The sequence below is a fragment of the Wyeomyia smithii genome, chromosome 1 (assembly GCF_029784165.1).
Source record: "Wyeomyia smithii strain HCP4-BCI-WySm-NY-G18 chromosome 1, ASM2978416v1, whole genome shotgun sequence".
Classification (NCBI taxonomy): domain Eukaryota; kingdom Metazoa; phylum Arthropoda; class Insecta; order Diptera; family Culicidae; genus Wyeomyia; species Wyeomyia smithii.
Window position 1 is genome coordinate 87,535,849 of NC_073694.1, and position 20,194 is coordinate 87,556,042.

Consider the following 20,194-nt stretch of genomic DNA (forward strand, 5'->3'; position numbering starts at 1 on the left):
GAAACTAAATAAAAACCTGACCGACTAACCTCCCGTCCTCCCCGCAGCAATGGCGGGTGCGTTGGTGATTCGTTGGCAGTGAACTACTTTGGCTGCTGGCCTAGGGTGCGCAGGGCTAGTAGCGAACGTTTTTCCGAAGAACCAATTTCTGCCATTGCAAGACGTTTTTCCCAAGAATTTCACACATACGCGGCCCGAGACTTAACGCTTCACTCGCAACAAAACTTTTTCGACGGACAAAAGACACGTATTCCTCTTTTGGCGGTTCACTGCGATCTCCCCTCAAATCAAAACACCGCCTGACGTTTCTGGTCGATCGCGTTTTAAACCCACACAACCGCACTTGTTTTCTTCGTCGTTAACGCACTTCTCTTTTTCGCCGCGGGAGGAGAAACGGGACCTAATTTTAACTTACACGCGAGACAATTCACACCGATAATTTAAACCCTATCTACTAAAACACTTATCACAAACTTTTAAATAAAATCTAACGAGTAAACTACGAATTAAAATTAACATGCAGTGGCGAGTATGTTGCTTGCCACAACAACAAAAATCAAAACAAAACTCCTACACACTGACAAGCAACATATCTATACACGCTCGGCGTTTATCACACAAATTTGGGTTAATTGCAACCTCGAGGGTTGCAATCTCGCCCACACCGAGGAGAAAAAAATGTCTACATTTTTTTTAACTGATCCTTAAGTCTTTATCACCGATACAATAATAAATAACGAGTTAAAATTAATAAATAATATAAATAAATAAATTAACATGCAAAATAAAATTAAACTTAACTACAAACTCTTTCCACAATTCCCAATGAACATGTCACAATCAGGGATATGAATCGACGCGACATATTATAAATTGGTGCTTCGGTTCAAATCTGTCTACAGGTCAAGAGCTGGGCCTTGCCAACGAGTGGCAACAGCTCACCATTCTCACATTCAGGTGTCAATGGGTGAACTAAGGTAACTATCCTTGACCACGACGAATCAGGCTCGGCATTCCGCCCCTAAAATTCTGCAAATCGCCTTAGGCCATTCGCAGCGAAACGCGTGTTATTATCTTTTGATCCAGTTTCAGTATTCATACCAACTCTACAATTACGGTTTCAATCCATTCCCAAATTCATCTCAGGTGAATCACACATCCATCAACATTTCAGCCCGCGCGGACAACACATTTGTAAAATCCTGCGAGCGGTCAAAATTAAACTTACTCCCTCCAAATACTGAAACAACTGGACAACACAGGACGCTAAGGTTGGTCTTTACCGCATCAAGAATGACTCGAAAGGAGTCGTTTGAGCAAGACCTTAGGAATCAGGCTAGTTCGTTCCGATTTCTCTCGGAATCGGAAGAATGATCCTGACGCCAACACATTAAAATAGACGTAAAACAGGTTAAAATTTAACAATTAATAATAAAAAATAATTAAAATCGGACTAAATCAATATATTTCATGCGGAAAAGATTGAAGCACCGATAATTTAAACCCTATCTACTAAAACACTTATCACAAACTTTTAAATAAAATCTAACGAGTAAACTACGAATTAAAATTAACATGCAGTGGCGAGTATGTTGCTTGCCACAACAACAAAAATCAAAACAAAACTCCTACACACTGACAAGCAACATATCTATACACGCTCGGCGTTTATCACACAAATTTGGGTTAATTGCAACCTCGAGGGTTGCAATCTCGCCCACACCGAGGAGAAAAAAATGTCTACATTTTTTTTAACTGATCCTTAAGTCTTTATCACCGATACAATAATAAATAACGAGTTAAAATTAATAAATAATATAAATAAATAAATTAACATGCAAAATAAAATTAAACTTAACTACAAACTCTTTCCACAATTCCCAATGAACATGTCACAATCAGGGATATGAATCGACGCGACATATTATAAATTGGTGCTTCGGTTTCAAATCTGTCTACAGGTCAAGAGCTGGGCCTTGCCAACGAGTGGCAACAGCTCACCATTCTCACATTCATGTGTCAATGGGTGAACTAAGGTAACTATCCTTGACCACGACGAATCAGGCTCGGCATTCCGCCCCTAAAATTCTGCAAATCGCCTTAGGCCATTCGCAGCGAAACGCGTGTTATTATCTTTTGATCCAGTTTCAGTATTCATACCAACTCTACAATTAAGGTTTCAATCCATTCCCAAATTCATCTTAGGTGAATCACACATCCATCAACATTTCAGCCCGCGCGGACAACACATTTGTAAAATCCTGCGAGCGGTCAAAATTAAACTTACTCCCTCCAAATACTGAAACAACTGGACAACACAGGACGCTAAGGTTGGTCTTTACCGCATCAAGAATGACTCGAAAGGAGTCGTTTGAGCAAGACCTTAGGAATCAGGCTAGTTCGTTCCGATTTCTCTCGGAATCGGAAGAATGATCCTGACGCCAACACATTAAAATAGACGTAAAACAGGTTAAAATTTAACAATTAATAATAAAAAATAATTAAAATCGGACTAAATCAATATATTTCATGCGGTGTTGTGATTTTGATATGAAGTTAACGTGAAGATTTTGCCCAGTGTCTTCTCACTAAGAGCAAGCGCACCGGTGAGTTGCCATTTGAGTTGCTATTTTCACAACGCTGGCCGTTGCTATTTTGGATAGCAACCGATTTTCGCACCGGTCGTTGCTAATGGGGATTACCAATTCCACTATTTCTTTTTCACACCGGCAGTTGCCAATTTCTGAAGACCGTCACTAGCCAGCGTTGGCAAAATGTTTGTTTGTGATGTATTTCGCATATTTTTTGCGGATCTAATAATAACCAACTTATCCGTCAGTCAATCGTTTCCGGAATGATCTACGTTCTTTCTACTTTATAAAATGTTCCCTCCATTTCACGTCACTTTGTTTTAACTTCGTTTCCGTTCTCTCAAGTTATCGATAACATAATTCTTTTGCAGATTTTTTTACTTGTGCGTACATAAATTTTTTCATCCTTATATGTTTATTTAAAGTAATTCCGTAAAACTGGGCAACGTTGCAACGTTGGCCTAAATGACTATTCTACTGAAAGCTAGCGAACTGTCATTAGTTGTATTCTGTATTTCATGCTGTCTCGGTTCCCAAAATTTGCTATTATTATTTGAAAATTCGCCGCCAAAAAGAACTTAAATATAGTGACGAAGAAAGTGATTTCGCAAAACAAATTTCTTTATACGCGATGAAGAAAATGGTTTTTGGAAAGATTCGGGGCGACTCTCAGCCTAGTAAATAGCCAAATATTGACCGCCATACGGAGGAAGGTGCCGCATCTTAGGTTGTTTTTGAAGATTGAAGCAGCGGTAAAGGAGAAAAATGGTTTTTTATACAACGACCGAACGAAACGGGAAAAAAGTTGGTAATACTCCCGAGCAGATTTGCTTAAACTATCCAGATTTATTGAATAATATTGGCCAACCTTGTGAGGATTTGAGCTTTCCGCATCGTGTAGGTTGCAGACCAAAATGCCAACCAAAATGGTCATCTCAATAAAAAAACCTATACAAAATGTTTACCTGCCCGAAAAAACACCCTGTGCAAAATTTCAGCTCAATCGGAAATAAAATTGAGTAGTGGTTCACGCCGACACTTGCGTCCTACGACGTGTTTAACAAGCGAGGCTGAGGCCGACCAATTGAGTCCGCATTTGAAACACTTATCATCTTCGTAATATTATTACGAACATTCACTATCGAGCACAAAAAAACAACAGTTTGACATTTCATCAAATAGCAACGATTTGGCTCGTTGCTATCGCGTTGCCAAATTTAATAACTCGCTACTACCCGAGGTGAGGATTGCTATTTCCCAAACCAACATAGCAACGCCCGGTGCGGTTGCCGCGTTATGGTGGGAGTTGCCAAACTAGCTTTAGAAACTTCAATTTAGCCACTGGCTCTAAGCGCTACGCGCAACAACAGTGAGTGGGCTAACTTCACGCACTCCCTTACTGAGAAGTGTCACAAGGAACAGAATGGAAATGATTCCCTTGATGACGGTACTCAGTCGGGAGGGGAAAAGAAAATGACAGAAAACAGTAAATAAAAACAAATCGGTCGCAATGTCGCGATTCGCCGCGGACCGCGAATTTTATTCGTTTTCGTCGGTTTTGAGAGGGTTTTCGATCAGAAAACGCCCTCGGTCGTGTGTTTGAGTCCTTCCCCTGCAGAAGGAAGAGACTCCAACGTGAAAATCCCCGCTGAAGAGGGACCAAAGTGTTTTTTTTATTCCCCTAAAAGGGAATGAGGAATATTCCCGTCGGTAGGATTGGTGTGGTTTTTTTTTTATATTTTACGGCCTACAAGCGGCTAGTCTACCGTGTTTACAAGTGTCACGGCAAACAGAAAGTGATGGCTGCTGCAACCGGAGCAGCTATAAGGAATTTTCGACGCTGGCAGTACAGGTGACCCGTACCCAAACAAAGGGATTCGACATCAACCTATGCCACGGGGGAAAACGGACTACGTGGGTTAATTAGATTCCCATCGAACGCCATCTGTCTACCTCGGCCCATACCTTGAACAGTTTTTTTCTGGACTCATCTTATACGGATAGCGGATTACTGGATCCTCACCTCGGAACTCCTCTTTCATTACAATCCTGTGCTCAGTCAAAGTGGTTGTGTTCAGTTTACCTGGAACAACGCCATGGAAGAGAGACTTCACCTCATCTACCCACTGCGCTTGTTCTGGATAGAGGGTCGATTCATTCGAGCACTCATTGGCTTCCAAAACCCGCATCTGACCAGGGTTAACCACAGCACATTCATGTAATTCCGGAGTAATTCCAAAGGTTCTCCAAAAATCCATTCCCAGCAGACAATCCACATTCAAATTTTCGACGATGAGGGTACAAACGACTTTGGTCTTCTTTTCGAAGGTGAAAGGAAGGTAGGCAAGGCTAGGCCTTGAACAGGCATGATCTGACCACCAGCCGAGCGTAGCTCGTATGGCTGATCTAAATCCTCCAAAGAGGTGGGGGAAATTCTCTGAAGAAGTCGCATGCTCATGATCGTGGCATTACTGCCACTGTCGAGCAGGGCTGCGAACTTCGAACCATGAACTTCAACCCAGGGAAATGGTCGATTATCCGAAGGCAGATTAAAACTGATCGTTTGTACGGAAAGCGGGTCGCAATAGTCCTCATTGCCGGCAGGTCGAAAATTTTGGAGCACTTCGGGAGGTATGACTAGCTGTTCGATGGTGCGCTGGTCGGGTACGAATGGCGGCTTTAAATGGACCGAATCCCGTTTTTTAGGCAATAGGGACAATGGGAAGCTTCAAAACCCTTAAATCCACACAGCACACAGAAAATTCTCTTTGGTTTCTGACACTCTTCATGCTCGTGTCCGCGAGTTCCGCAGTTGTAACAGGAACCGAGATGCGGTGGACGATGGTTTTCCACCAGGTAATGTAAAGAGATGACCGTTTTCTGTGACTGAGCGAATTTATTCTCGTTATTCGCTTTCCCATGGAGATTCTTATCCGGCTGGCCTCTTGAATTCTTTGAGAGTTTCTGAGGTGGCTTAGTGGCCGGCTGTGAGGGCTCCCGGGGCACTCTTATAAAAAACCTTTGATCTGGTAAATCTCGCATTCCCCTGCTGCAGTTGGGTTGGCTTTGAACCACTGTAAGCCGGATTCTCAGAAACTGCAGCTACTTCCTTGGAACCACCAAATACTTTGGAGTAATTTGGGGTTCGTGAAGCATCGAGAGATTTGCCGACAGTCAGAAGCTCAGCAAGCGTATTCACCGGCCTCAAGATAAGATACTGTTTGTAATCTGGCTTGAGATTTCTCTTAAGCAGATCGAGTTTCTCACTTGGGGACAATGGCGTGGTCATAGCTCGGAAAATTGACTCCATTTCCAGGTAATACTGCTGGAAGGATTCATTTCGCTGCTGTCGCCGATGGGATGTTTTCATGCTCAACGTAGCGTCGAGCTCAGGGTGAACGAAATTCGCTCTCAACTCGCAAACCAGATGGTTCCAGTTATATAAGCGCTTTTGCGACCGCATAGCTCTATACCACGCCAAAGCATTGCCGGTGAAAAGATGCATTGCTGAGTTGAACAACTCGGAAATCTGTTCTGACTCGGCATACTGGTGCACAGATTCTAAGAATTCATTCAGGCCCGTCCCTTCATCATTCCCAGCGTACTTGTTGATTTTCCAATCGGCTACGCGTTGGGGACGACGAAAATACGCCGCAGGCTCGACCGGACCTACGCTACCATAATGGTTATGATAGTTGTAGTTCGGGAGCGGAGATTGTTTGAAATAACTCTGGGGATGATGAATAGGCAGACCAGAATTCTTAGAAGTGCCCCTTTGATTCATCGGTTGTTGAACTACGGGATCCATTTTGGGTGGAGGATCTTCACCAACAGGTTGTGAAATGGTACTTTTGATGAATTGCTGTAATCCCGAAACAGTTTCCCGTAGCTCCTTCACCTCTTGTTTCGTTTTCTGGAGATCGGCAGCAACCTTTGTAATGGCGGTCATTTTCTGGCCCAGGACCTCTACAGATCGTTGAAGAGAACTAACACGCGCATCGTTGTGAGTCTCATTCTTCGCCATTTGATCCTGCACACCCCGAATCTCCGCCCTAATTTCCAGTAAGACACTTAAAAGTTCTTGTCCGAATGCCCTGTCACTGACGTTATTATCATTTCTGGCCGGAGTGGGTTTCGGATCGGGATTTTGACCCGAAGAACTCTCCCCGGTTTTTCCATCCACATCTTCGTGGGAAGGAATAGGTGAAATAGGATTTTCACCGAAATGATAATCGTACAGCGCCATGACATCCAGGAAAATGATTTAATTTTCGTAAAAATCTCCTCAATGGCATATTTTTGCAAAAGTTGAAGTCGAAATCCTAAATGAAGCAGTCTGCTCCGAAAAATCTCTTTGTTTGGGCACCTGTACTGTAGATCTTCCCTTATGGACTCAAACTTCCCACGACACAAAGCGATTTCTTCCTGAACATCTCCCTTAAATGACCGAACAGCTTCCGCTGTTTGTTCCATTTCGATGTTCAGTAACCCTCTCAAACGTCGACGTCGCTGCGAATCCGATTTGTCACTCTACGAAGGGATCACAACACCGCGGGAGATAAGTTCAAAATCGACCTCATCGGGATGCAAATGGTCAACACGCATTTGCAGATACACTGCGTTGAATTCCTCAACGGACAGTGCTCTGTCGGCCATGTTAAGGAATAAATGTGTAATCCACAAATTCAAAACTGGGAGATGAATTGAAACTTTGTAATTGTAGGGTATGGTATGATCACGGTAGGATTACGTTCACTTTTTTTTTATTTTAGGAATTTCGCCGCGAATGTCAACCTAAGTCGGTAATGGTCTCAAGAAACTTCGTTGCAAGAACAAAGTCACGCTGAAAAAGCAAGAAATCGTTCTGCAAAACAATAAAATGAAGCCTAACACCGACCTAGAATATAATAAAAACAACAATATACGAGAAAAAAACGCGACTATTGCGGAAAAAGTCCTCGCCACTGTGTTTATTCCACTCAAAACTAACTTTTGGTGTGAGTACCCCACGCTCGGAAGGAAAAATATTCCTTGAGAATATTTTTCCGAAAAAAATTGTATTTCAGTTGGGCGCCAATTGTAAGTTGTCGCTTACCACTCCTCTTTTACGGGGCCGATTTACCCGGCGGGCAGTGTAGCACTGGGGTACTTTACCAAAAAGGGGTTAGATTGGGTGGAGATAAAATTTAATTAGGACAAATAAATAAATAACAAATAAATAAAATAAAACAAAATAAATAGAAAACCTAGCACTAACCTACTCTTCCGTCCTCCTCGCCGACTCGTTGCGATGGCGGGTTTGTGGACTGAAGTCGTTGGCCGTGAACTATTTTGGCGGCTCGCTGCTGGCTTGGCGATCCAGCACTCTGTAGCGGCTTTTTTCGCACTGACGGGGTGTATTTCACGGTGGCGGAAGAGGCACGCGCACTGTTCGGGCCTTCTCAACGTGATTTCACTACCGATGAAGCGGTTTTTATTTTTACGACAATTCTCCGCTTTTCCGCTCGCACAAGTTCTTTCTGGCGGACAAAAACAACGCGTCTTTTTCTGTTGGCGGTTCACTGCGATCCCCCTCAAATCAAAACACCGCCTGACGTTTCTGGTCGATCGCGTTTTAAACCCACACAACCGCACTTGTTTTCTTCGCCGTTAACGCACTTCTCTTTTTCGCTGCGGGAGGAGAAACGGGACCTAATTTTAACTTACACGCGAGACAATTCTCACCGATAATTTAAACCCTATCTACTAAAACACTTATCACAAACTTTATAATAAATCTAACGAGTAAACTACGAATGAAAATTAACATGCAGTGGCGAGTATGTTGCTTGCCACAACAACAAAAATCAAAACAAAACTCCTACACACTGACAAGCAACATATCTATACACGCTCGGCGTTTATCACACAAATTTGGGTTAATTGCAACCTCGAGGGTTGCAAATAATGGAACTAGCTAAGTTAGTAAGTTTTAATTTGGATCCAGTTCGCGTTTTTGAAGAGGTTGTTGTACTAAAATCTTTTAAAAATTCTGTTCAAACAGACGATGATTTTGCATTTTTTACTAATGTTTTTAAACAGCACAATTTCACTGAACCTAAAAAACTGTTTCAAATTGTAATCACCGTATCGCAATCTAATGCGAAAGCTGAGAGACGTTTCTCTTGCTCAAAGCTTATTTCAACCGAAAATCGTTCATGTATGTCTGAAGAACTGTTTAACCATCGTAAAAATATTTTAAGTGGAATCAAAGATGACTGGAACAAGATACCTAACTTCCAGATTTTTCATACATTTTGAACACGACCACTTTTCGACGGTAAGTGCTGCCATCTGATGACTTAAATTCTCATAAAATTGTCACTATGAGCAAAACCGATTTACCGTGCATAGTCCGTCATCGATCGTTGAGCTGTTCAAGATCGTATATGAAAAAGGTGTCGCAGTTTGGTCAGCTCGACGCTTAAGATAACATGCAGGTTAATGGTATTGTCATATTTTGCACCTAATGCTATAGCCATATTTTTTGCACTTCGAAGTAGGTACATAATGTCGTTTTCGTTTTTGCGGTGTAGCTACCCCGCGGACTACACTTTGTCCTATCACTGTTTTTTTTACATTTTCCGGACTATCCCGGACTACCCTTTTTCTGTCCCGGACAGTCCGCGCAAGAAACAGAGTGCAGTTTTGAAGACACCAACACATTCACACGTATGTGTCAAAATAAAAAAAAATGTGTCAAAATCGGTTTGCTTTGATTATCGTTCTTCGCGTGTCAAACATCAGGTTGAATTTTATTTATTTTGTTTTGTTATTTGGTAATTTTTCATTAAATTGGCAAATTTTTCGTACAGTAGCACAAATGCGATAAAAGACAATGGCGATAATGACCAAAACAAAAGTGACAGTTACCTCTGGTATTACGCACACCATTGCAACTGCTCGGAAAGTGTTTTTTTTTTCAGCTGCAAAGCGTAGTCCGGGACGGGATAGTCCTGCCGTAAAAACGAATTCGACATAAGAAAAATGTGAAGTTGACTGTCAGAGTGGGGGTTTATATTGAGGAATTACATTTATTTTCAGGTCTCATTCTACCAAAACTTAAAGTTTGATATGTCGCAAGCCAGGTTCTAGAACCATTGTGCATATGGTCAGATTCACCGGGGCACCCGATTCACGGAACGCGGCCAGAAATGGCCATTAGACGTAAAAGTGGCCAAATACCGATCGCATATAGTGTTGTTTGGCAAAAAGTTTGATATGCCGTGATTTTATTGTAACGTCATATACTTTTGGTTGTGAGAAAATGTCTGATTTTGTGTTAAATGTCTTATTTGCGAGAAGTGTTACTTTTTTCCTGTTATTTATGGAAAATGGCTGCAGAAGCGCATCAAGAGTTACATAGAGATAACGAAAATGCTTTTCTGAGTGAAACAACGTGCCTTCTTAAAAAAAGAGATTCGGGATAACGGCCGTAACTTCGCAAATAATAGATAACTAATAATAGCGCACTATTGTTGAAATTATCGCACTTTCCAGGGTGTAAAGTTAGCATTTAAATCTAAGATACATACACGAGATGTCATCGGTTAATTGAAATATACATAATATTCGTTCGGAAGTGAATTGTTGATTGCAATATATTTATCGATTAGTTAAATATACAAAACGCTTAGCAGTGCAATGCCTGATGTCGAATGTTCAGTTTTTTGCGTTTTGTAACCTCTCTTTTGGACTTTTTGTATTCACGATTGCGTTTATCATTTAGCTTCATCTTCATATTCATAATTTGCAATTTCGCCTTCACCAACATGTTTACATATTTGTTTGCGATAATTTTTGCACATGGTAAGCAAAGAACACCACACACCAAATCGTTCCAACGATGTGGCCACAAAATAGTTCGCAACATAGCACGTTTAACTCCATGAACACTTTTTTGAAGTAGAATACTTCTCTCAGGAAGTTCGGCTACATAGGGATGTGAAATGAAAATCTAAAACCGAAAAAAGTGAAAAATATGTCCAATTTCAAATGCTAATAAATCGGTTAGTATTCGATGGATTTCCTTCGTTCTTGCAGCAATAGATTGGAAAATCTTCTAAGATTCTTCCCAAAATAAGGTAATTGTAATTTTATTATTCACACTATTGTACTATTGAAAATAGTCATGCCTTGTCAAAACGAAAAATTCGACCTCTGATTGGTCGTTATATGCTTGCTTCCCAAGCACGGTCGACAGGATCATATACCTTGCAATTGAAAACATGCTATTTGGCCTATATAAGAGCCTGTTTCAGCCGGAGCCGCTCACAATAGTTCTAGACAGCGACAACAGCAGTCGTCCTTCCTTAGCAGCAGCACTAGCCCTGTGGTTGGTCACCACGTCTCAGGAGCAGCGCGGTTTTTCTCAGCGTGTGTCGCCAGACAGCCATTATTCCCCCCGTGTTGGGGCAGCATGATGATTGCCATCAGGAAATCCAATTTTGGAAATCAAAATGCCTTTTTCAAGGCAAATAAACAAGTCATTGAAGGTTAATAATTTTTGTCAACGCAAGCAAGCATTCTGTGTTGCATCCTAGCAATTTAAATCTGTCGCACCCGTCCAATTCACTGAATATAAAATATCTTCCACAGTGCATGTTGTCCGTGTATCTTGATTCCCCCAATGTTAGGGCAGCTCAAAAGTTGTAATCAGTATTCGATTTTGTACCGCAAAATGCTTTTTTCAAGGCAAATAAACAAATAATTGAAGTTTAATAATTTTCTGGCATCAACACAAGCAGACATTCTGTGCGGGACGCAATCAAATTCTGTTGTAGTTGTCTAATTTTTACTTTTACTTTATTTAGTAAACCCCCCACTGTAGGGGCAGCGCAAAGGCTGCGATCAGCATAACCAACCTTGAATAACAAACTGCCCTGTTAGACCGCATTCATAAAGACAGTTAGTTCGACTATGCAGAGCTAATATGAAGTCGATTCAATCAATCAGCATAAACAGAATTTCGTCGTCTCTCAGCTGCCAAGTTGCAACATGATGCAACACGCAACAGCGAGCAAACGAAATCGCTTGATGTTACAAACCGCAATAAGATACGGGTTAAAACCGTTGCGTGTGTGAGAGCACCATCGGTGTTTGTTCGCTGGATACAAAAATCAAATGCGAATTGTGGAATAATTCGTCTAAAGAACATAAAGAAATGGTAAACCTGAACTGAAAGGCGTGGCCTATTACGTAGCACCCTTCGGCTATAAAAGAGTGTTTCTGGGAAAACTAGCTATATTCATTAGTCGGAAGGTGAACTGGATGGACCGTCCACAACGTTGACAGCAGTAACAGCAGATATCGGCACTCAGCAGTAACAGACCATAGCAGCGGGTTGCGCCTGTGGTTGCCTTCAAATTAAACAAACCACTTGCCCTGTGGTTGGTCATCACATCTCAGGAGCAGCGCGGTTCTTCTCAGCGTGTGTCGCCAGACTGCCATTATTTCCCCACTGTTGAGGCAACATGAAGATTGCCATCAGGAAATTTTGGAAATCAAAATGCCTTTTTCAAGGCAAATAAACAAGTCATTGAAAGTTAATAATTTTTGTCAACGCAAGCAAGCAATCTGTCGCACCCGTCGAATTTACTGAATGTGAAATAGCTTCCACAGTGCATGTTGTCCGTGTATCTTAATTCCCCCAATGTTATGGCAGCTCAAAAGTTGTAATCAGCAAAAGATTTTGAACCGCAAAATGCTTTTTGAAGTAGAATACTTCTCTCAGAAAGTTCGGCTACATAGCGATGTGAAATTAAAATCTAAAACCGAAAAAAGTGAAAAATATGTCCAATTTCAAATGCGAATAAATCGGTTAGCATTCGATGGATTCCCTTCGTTCTTGCAGCAATAGATTGGAAAATCTTCTAAGATTCTTCCCAAATGAAGATAATTGTAATTTTATTATCCAAACTATTGAACTATTGAAAATAGTTAAGCTTTGCAAAAACGAAAAATTCGACCTCTGATTGGTCGTTACATGACTGCTTCCCATGCACGGTCGACAGAATCATATACCTTGCAATTTAAACTATACTATTTGGCCTATATAAGAGCCTGTTTCAACCGAAGCCGCTCATAGTAGTTCTAGACAGCGACAACAGCAGTCCTCCCTTAGCAGCAGCAGTGCAGTGGATACCAGCGATATACAGCCACAACTGTGGCATGGTTATGGATAGCGTAGCAGTTGCAGCGGGTATCAGTATCCATAGCAGCTGATGCAGTGAGGCACTGTGCGATAGCGGGCACTAGTAAATGCATTCAATGAAAAATTGACTCATTTTGACAACACATGAGCCGTCTAGTTTTGAGTGTTAAATCAGATTTTCACTGTTTATTTTATCACAAGAAATACTTTATTCGCACTGTCCGTGATAACGCCAAGATGTGATCGGTGTCTTATCCGATAGTGAATCGAACAACAAATTGTCCTTTTCAGGATGAAATTAAAAACCGGATGATTGAAGAGTTAATATTTTCTCTTGAGTTATTTTACATCTATAAATTTGTAAAAGTTATAAATTTTACTTTATCTCCGTGTCTCAGAACGTACTAAATTATGTTTTCCATCAGCACGGCATCCGAAAAATTTTAATTATCTGTATAAAAATTAATTTTTCGCATAGCCAAAATTTCAAAATTGTTACGCCCCAATCATGACAAGCAACTTACTATATTATTAAAAATGGTCAATCCTTGTTGAAGCGCAAAATTCGATTGATCTGATTAGTCAACGTTTATGTACTAGAAAAAATGACTGACATGCAAGCAGCCAGGTTATCTTTCTTGTAAAAGTATTCTACTTCATCCTTGCGGTCGTGGCTTTGCACACAACCCTCCTGTGATTTTTTCAAAAGTGTTTCAAAGCTGTTTTCAAAAATGAAAACGATTTTTTTACGAAACTGAAACATCTTCTCCTCTGGAATGAACAGTTTGCTCTCTTTCTCATACCTTTTTAAGTTAAGCAGGACATCAAAGTTATTACTGACATCAGCGGTAACCCTTTCGATGCATTCTTTATGCTTCAAACCGGAGCAAACCCACCCTGTAGTATAGTAGATGCTGCTAAGCTGGTTAGAATCAAGTATATTGCTTTTGTTTTCTGGTGCACCATTACGTTGCTTTCGTCCGAAGTTGCGACGTCTTTTTGGGCGATGAGGTGCCTTAGGGACTAACTGTATGGTGGCCATTTGCGAGGTGTTAACAAAATATTTGCTAATGTCGACTTGAACATTGCCAAGTTTTTTGGGCGCTATTAATTGGTTGATGACAATCGCCTTATATGCCGATTTAAATTTACTTGCGTCGGGATGATTATTATTAGAATTTTTCCAACGAACTATCGAAAAAAAATGTTCTAAGCAATCTTTTGTCAAATTGCGAGTTCGGAGACATTGAAATTTGTACACTGTTCTCAACTCTTTCCACAAATGTTCGATGGCAGAAATATACAAGATCCAGCCTTCATTAAAGTACGGAGATCTTGAAGGTCCCTGAAGCTTTGGAAACTTAGATTCCTGTATAGATAAAATGTGATAAAACTTCAATAGAAAACTATAAAATTAACGTACCTTCTTTAGGTCAAAACATTCATTCGAAATGAATCTCAAAGACCTAAGCCTTTTTTTCATGTTGGTCAAAAACTCCCAATGTGGAGAATTTTCGAATAGTGGTCTTTTTAAGTTCTGTGAAAATAAATATAATTCTGATAAGCAACTCTCCAGCATATAGAGTGAAAGCTCTTATTTTTATCTTAGGGGCCATCCACAAACCCCGTGATCATATTTTGGTCCATTTATAATCCCCCTCCCTCCGTAATCAATCGTCCGTATCAATTTGGAATTTATTGTTCACCCTACATAACCACGTGATTTATGGATAGCTCCTAACGTGTAGTTGGCGTTTGAAATTGGGTTTTTGAATTTTGAAAGATCTTATTATTCAATCAGAGATTGAAATTATAGGTTACTTAAATCAAAAAGTCATAGTTTTCCACTTGCCAAGAACAAGCGATATCAATTTTTAAATGGAGGAAGTTTCGATCAATCGAAAAACAAATTGTAAAGGCCCAACCACATTGACAGTGAAAGTAAGACCGATTTTTAACCATCGTTTATCAGTCATATTTTCATCCACATCGGGCTTGCCGGTGTCATTGTGGATGGACCTTATAGCTCAGGCATCATCATCACTAGCTTTCCGGCGCATTCATCTCGAGTAATAATTTCAATCTCTGACAGTTTCTTCAAAAATATGCCGTGGTACCTTAGTTTCATTGAAAGATATCGAATTAGCACAATCAAAAAGCTTGTCGAAGCTTTCGCAATAGTTTGCTGTGCTCAAGCATGCGGGAGAAAGTTTTCCTGTTTGTACATATGCTTTGATACCTGCGCAAACCGATTCGCTCAAGGTCTGCGTGGCTTTACTGACATTCATTTCTGTATATGGTGCGAGGTAAATGTGATCGTATGTTAGCTTTGGTACACTTCGAGGGATGTGCTTAATGTCCTGGTTGAAAAGATCCTTAATATGCTGGAAGGAGCAAATTTCTCCATCGAAGACCGCATTATGGCGCAATAAATTGTTTCTGGTAGATTTTATTAGGTGAGGGGCGTCGTATTCACAGTAAATTTTGTGTTTTTTATGCACAAACCACGGCTTTTGTTCGGTTACACCTAGGATCTTGAACAGCGATCTGTTTGTACTGTTTTGATCACAGGTGATCAGTTTCGGAATAAGACCTGTTTTTTTTACCACTTTGATTCCTTCTTTAAAAGTGGTGTGCAACCGTGCTGTATTCGCACTGCTGGCATTAAAGAAAAACCCAATTGCTTGCTTGAATCCAGATTTCATAGATTTAACCATTATTGTCAATGCGTTGCTTGCACGTTGCTCCAGATTCGTGCTTTTCCTACCCACCTTGGTTGGAAATCCCATGAAATAATCAATTGCGGCATTGGCTACGTATGTTAGGCGACATCTCGTCCAGAACAATGGTGACCAATTTTTCGTCTTCTTGTAGTCCGGCTACTCGAAGCTTCAGAAGCTGAAGTGTTGTCGTAGAATATCCTTCCGTAACTTTAAGTTTTGACAACCATCCTTGTATGGTGGCAATAGATGGCAGAGTGAAATACTGCCGCATTTGTCGGTACGCTTTACTCGAGCAATAATGAAGAATAACGGCCATGTTCTTAATCTTGTCAGAGTATCTAGTCCCACGTATCTTACGGTTTTCATTTCTTTGAATTTCCGATAGTATTGGATCACAGAGCTGCTGAGAATGAGTTACCAGCGTCTTTTTTCAATTGAAAACATCTTTTCGTAGCTTATTACTCCTAGCCTTTTGGTACGAAGATTGCTTCTGATAATTCCTTATTTTCGATTTCAGCTCTCTGTTCTCTTCTTCCACTATTACCAATCTTTCCATAACGCTCACTATTTTCTCTACGTCCGTACCATAATCATGGTCATGCGAAATATGATTACAATCTCATGGTTTAGTTCCATGGCCGTGCTTATTAAAAGGAACATGTTCTTCCCAAGCGTTTGCGCCAAGCGTACACGCAAAACTTTTCCTTATTACTTTAGAAGCAATAGCGCAAAATTACCTTTTAGGTAACAAATCCATTACTTAAAAAGCAATAAAATTCTTCCCCAGTCAAGTAACAACACATATTGTCATATATTTAGCACGTGTTATGAGAGTACGGCTATCTAATAATGGTCGTTTCCACCACATGCAACGTTTTTTTTCTGTCGAATAATGCTTCCTTTCCACCTCAAGTCAAAAAAAGTAGGAGGGTGGTATTCAAGACACGACCGCATGACGTTGGACTACGGTATTCTTATATTCCATTAAAACAAATAATAGAGAGAATTGCAACTCTAGTATTTGCTGCAATTTTATCTAACAGTGCATTTCTGAATGCTGAGACGTTAAAACGTTATAAATAATAATATATACTAAAAGAATGGATATCTTTTATTTAATCGCTGTCATTTCATACATATTCGAATCAACCCTTTGTTTGCTGCACTACCAAGACAATCATTTAATTGAGCGAATTGGTAAAATTTTCCTATCTAAGCAAAAAGCAAACTTTACGAAACTATCTGAAATTGGAGCCAAGAACGATTCAAACGAAAATTTTAAATTTGAAAATTGTTAGACATTTAATCGATAAAACTCATGCTAGGTTAGTTCCAGCCCAGCATATAACTTCATGTATTTGAAAAACAAAAACGTTTGGTTCAATAACTCAATATAGCAAGAGCTCAATCACACGTTTTTCGGTAGTTGTTATCAAGGTTTGGGCGAGTGACAGGATAATATCTTAACTTCTTCAGTTGTGATTTAGAGCATTTCTAATTGTTTTGTTATTTTTCACGATAGCGACAAGTTTGTTTCTTTCTCTGTGTGCGAGAAACAAAATCAAAACCCAAAAGAACCCGTTTTGATCTAAATCAAATTTCTAGTAAATAAGTGTTGATCATTCATAGGTAGTAATTTTTCCTCGATGAATTAAGACTGGCTGAAGAAGTTAAAACGCTGCTGTAAAATCAAATTCACAACTGTGTTCGTTAAGACATTTTAATATTTTCAATGACAATAATAATCTTCGATAAACACCCGCTATAGTTATTCACACACATGCTATAACTATCTAAACACGCGTAGTTTTTTATACACACATGCCGAAGCTATCCATACACACGCTATTCCTTTCCATACATCCGATACAACTATCTATACACACGCATAAGCTATCCAACCATGTGCTATTACTATCCATACATACGCTATAACTAATCATTACACACGCAGCAGCTATCCACACACAAGCTATAACTATCCGTACACACGCTGAAGATATACACGCAATAGCCATAATATGCTACACATGCTAGTGTCTTACACACGCTATAGCTAGCCATACACACGCAACAGCGCCATCCCTATCATCGCAAATGTCATAGCAATACAGATGCACATACGCTATATGTGCACACTGCACACACACTAAATGGCGGTAGCTTTCCTAGTGGCGGTGCTGGCTCGTGCAGTTTCTGGCTGTTTTCACCCAACGATATCTGAATTGGATTACCGCTGGTGGGGTCCAACTCAGATCGAAGGAAAACCGAACTGAATGAAGAAATGCAGCTGCCCACTACCTCCGCCGCTGCTGCCTGATACCACCGCTCTGGTTCTGCTGCAGCTCAGTTTGGCCGCTGGAATCAGCCACCGCTGCTGATTATACAAGACCGGCCTGGTGGCCTTCCACTTGTTATCTGATGACTGCTATGAGACGACACAGGCTATTATATAGCCCAAAGCAAAAATCCATCCGCGAGCAAACAAGAAGCGAGCTTGTGATTGGTTGAATGTGCACGACTTTTAACATAACTTTTAACTAGTTTAGTATCGAAAACATATTTAAATTATTATATGACAATCTTGCGCAATATTTCCCCTATCAATCAAGCCATTGGTGTTTAGAATCAGTTCAGTGGTAATGATAAAAGAAGCATTTTAAAACGGTGTTGAAACACCTGTTGCAGCTACCGAAAGCGAGCTCGTTATTTGTTGAAAGCTGCGAGACTGTTTACAAAGTCAGATCGGTTGTATCCGTTAGTGTCGACTGTGCTTGTGAAGAGAGGTGGTGATTGGTTGCTCGGTATGATTTAGACAATCGATGTGATTTATCAATTTTTCAATAGTGTATCTCGAACAATAGGTTATTTTTGTTACATAAATTCAACCGTAAAAGAATTTCTGATCGGTTGATGCCAAAACCTCGAAATTCTGAAAAGAAATGACTGATATATAAGCGCTCAAAACCTGACCACTTTTCCCTGGTTTTCCCCGGTTGAATTACTAGATTTTCAAATTCAGGTGCCTAACTTCGATATAGACGTTAGTCCAACGTCAAAAAAATCACACCGTCGCATAAGTTGTACATGTTACAAGTTTTTTCAATCTCCAATTCATCCGGTGGGCGTGTATTATTTCGCTCGTTGTATGCATACGGAGTAGCGAAAAAATATGACAAGAGCTGCCAAGCAACATTTTCCCCGTCATAAAGTATGCAATCTTTGATGATTTCAATGACTTGAAATGGGCCTTAAAATGACATCACGATCTGTAAACTGCGTTAGAGAAAAATAAAAACATTCGCTTTCTTGCAAGCTATTTACAGCACATAATCATTGGTTCATGGAAACTCATTTGGACCTGTTTGAATATACAAAACTCGTGCCCATCCAGAACAATATTCGCAACTTCGGCAACTCTGGTCAGACAGTATTACATACTTCCATTTCAAGTAAACACTGGGGGACGAAACGAAAGTGTTTCTAAATGGACATTTGAGGTTGACGGTTGAGATTCTGATTATGTGTGGATGAAGGGAGACAAACCAGATCGTTGCATCAATACAAATGCAGCGAGTGAAGTCTTGCCAACACATGCATTGCGGTGCTTGGCTGTATGTTCTCCTGCAGAAACACATACAAGCGTGTGGCCGTCATAATTTTTATTACTTTTTGTTTGTTACTTTTTGTGTATAATGCGCAGTCATAAGACACAAAAAGTAATAAAAAATTGCCCGAAAGTAATAAAATATTCCCCGTTTGCGTTGGGTGTAGCTTCCCCAGCAACTTCAATTTCACTCTCCTTGCTTTCCCTGTCTACATTCGCTTGTAACACGCTCTCATCTTTTATTAAACACCCGCTAGCATCGATATCCATTGGTATCTCGGGACAAGATCGGAAGCAGCCTGATTGCTCTTCAGGAATGGGTGGAAACAATGATGGAATAGCAAAGCTCCGTAGTCTGAAATTTGGTGAATTGTTAATAAAATCTTTACTTAATACTTTATTTGTTTGATTTCCATATAGATTCATCACTCTTTATGTAAATGAAAATGTGCATACCCTTGCGATTTATTCCACGGATTTTTAAAAAACTTATTCTCAAAATGCTTCGAACATATTTTGCTGTACTTGTTAAGAGCCGAATTTTGACAAAAATTAGTCCAAGTGCGTACATCTCTGGAATCATGTCAACAAATAAATACATACAAGCATGACAGTGCATAGATTTTGTAAGTACATACCTGTTACGACTACAGATCAGGTAAAATGATGAACTTGAAAGCGTTGACTTATCACTAGGACAACCTTTAACGGAACAAACAACACGTCCCATTTTCTTGTATTTGTATTATCCTCAAAAATTACGAATAGCACTCGACAGGAATAAAAAATCTTTCATTAGATTGTGAACCAGTTTAAATTGGTTCAAAGCCAGGGATGCCATTTGTGAAGACATGTCTTCATTTGGAAGACACTTGAGCTCATGTGAAGACGTGGAAGCTTCGCCAGCTATCGAAATATCAATTGAATGTGAAAACATGTGGAAATATTTTTTTATGAAAGGTAAATACATTTAACAAAATCACCTGGCATGCCTGACTCAAACCGTTTAATCGTGAATGGTAGATTCGTAGATTTGGCATCATGAGTATGTGCTGGCCTATGACAAACCGCCAGTGTTTCG

At 40.2% G+C, this 20,194-nt stretch overlaps 1 protein-coding gene across 1 annotated transcript in view; it reads left to right on the forward strand.

Annotated features, from left to right (window-relative positions):
• LOC129718034 (probable tRNA(His) guanylyltransferase) overlaps positions 1 to 20,194 on the forward strand; it is a 129,898-nt gene that overhangs the window by 100,694 nt on the left and 9,010 nt on the right. The gene's annotated exons all lie outside the window — the stretch shown is intronic.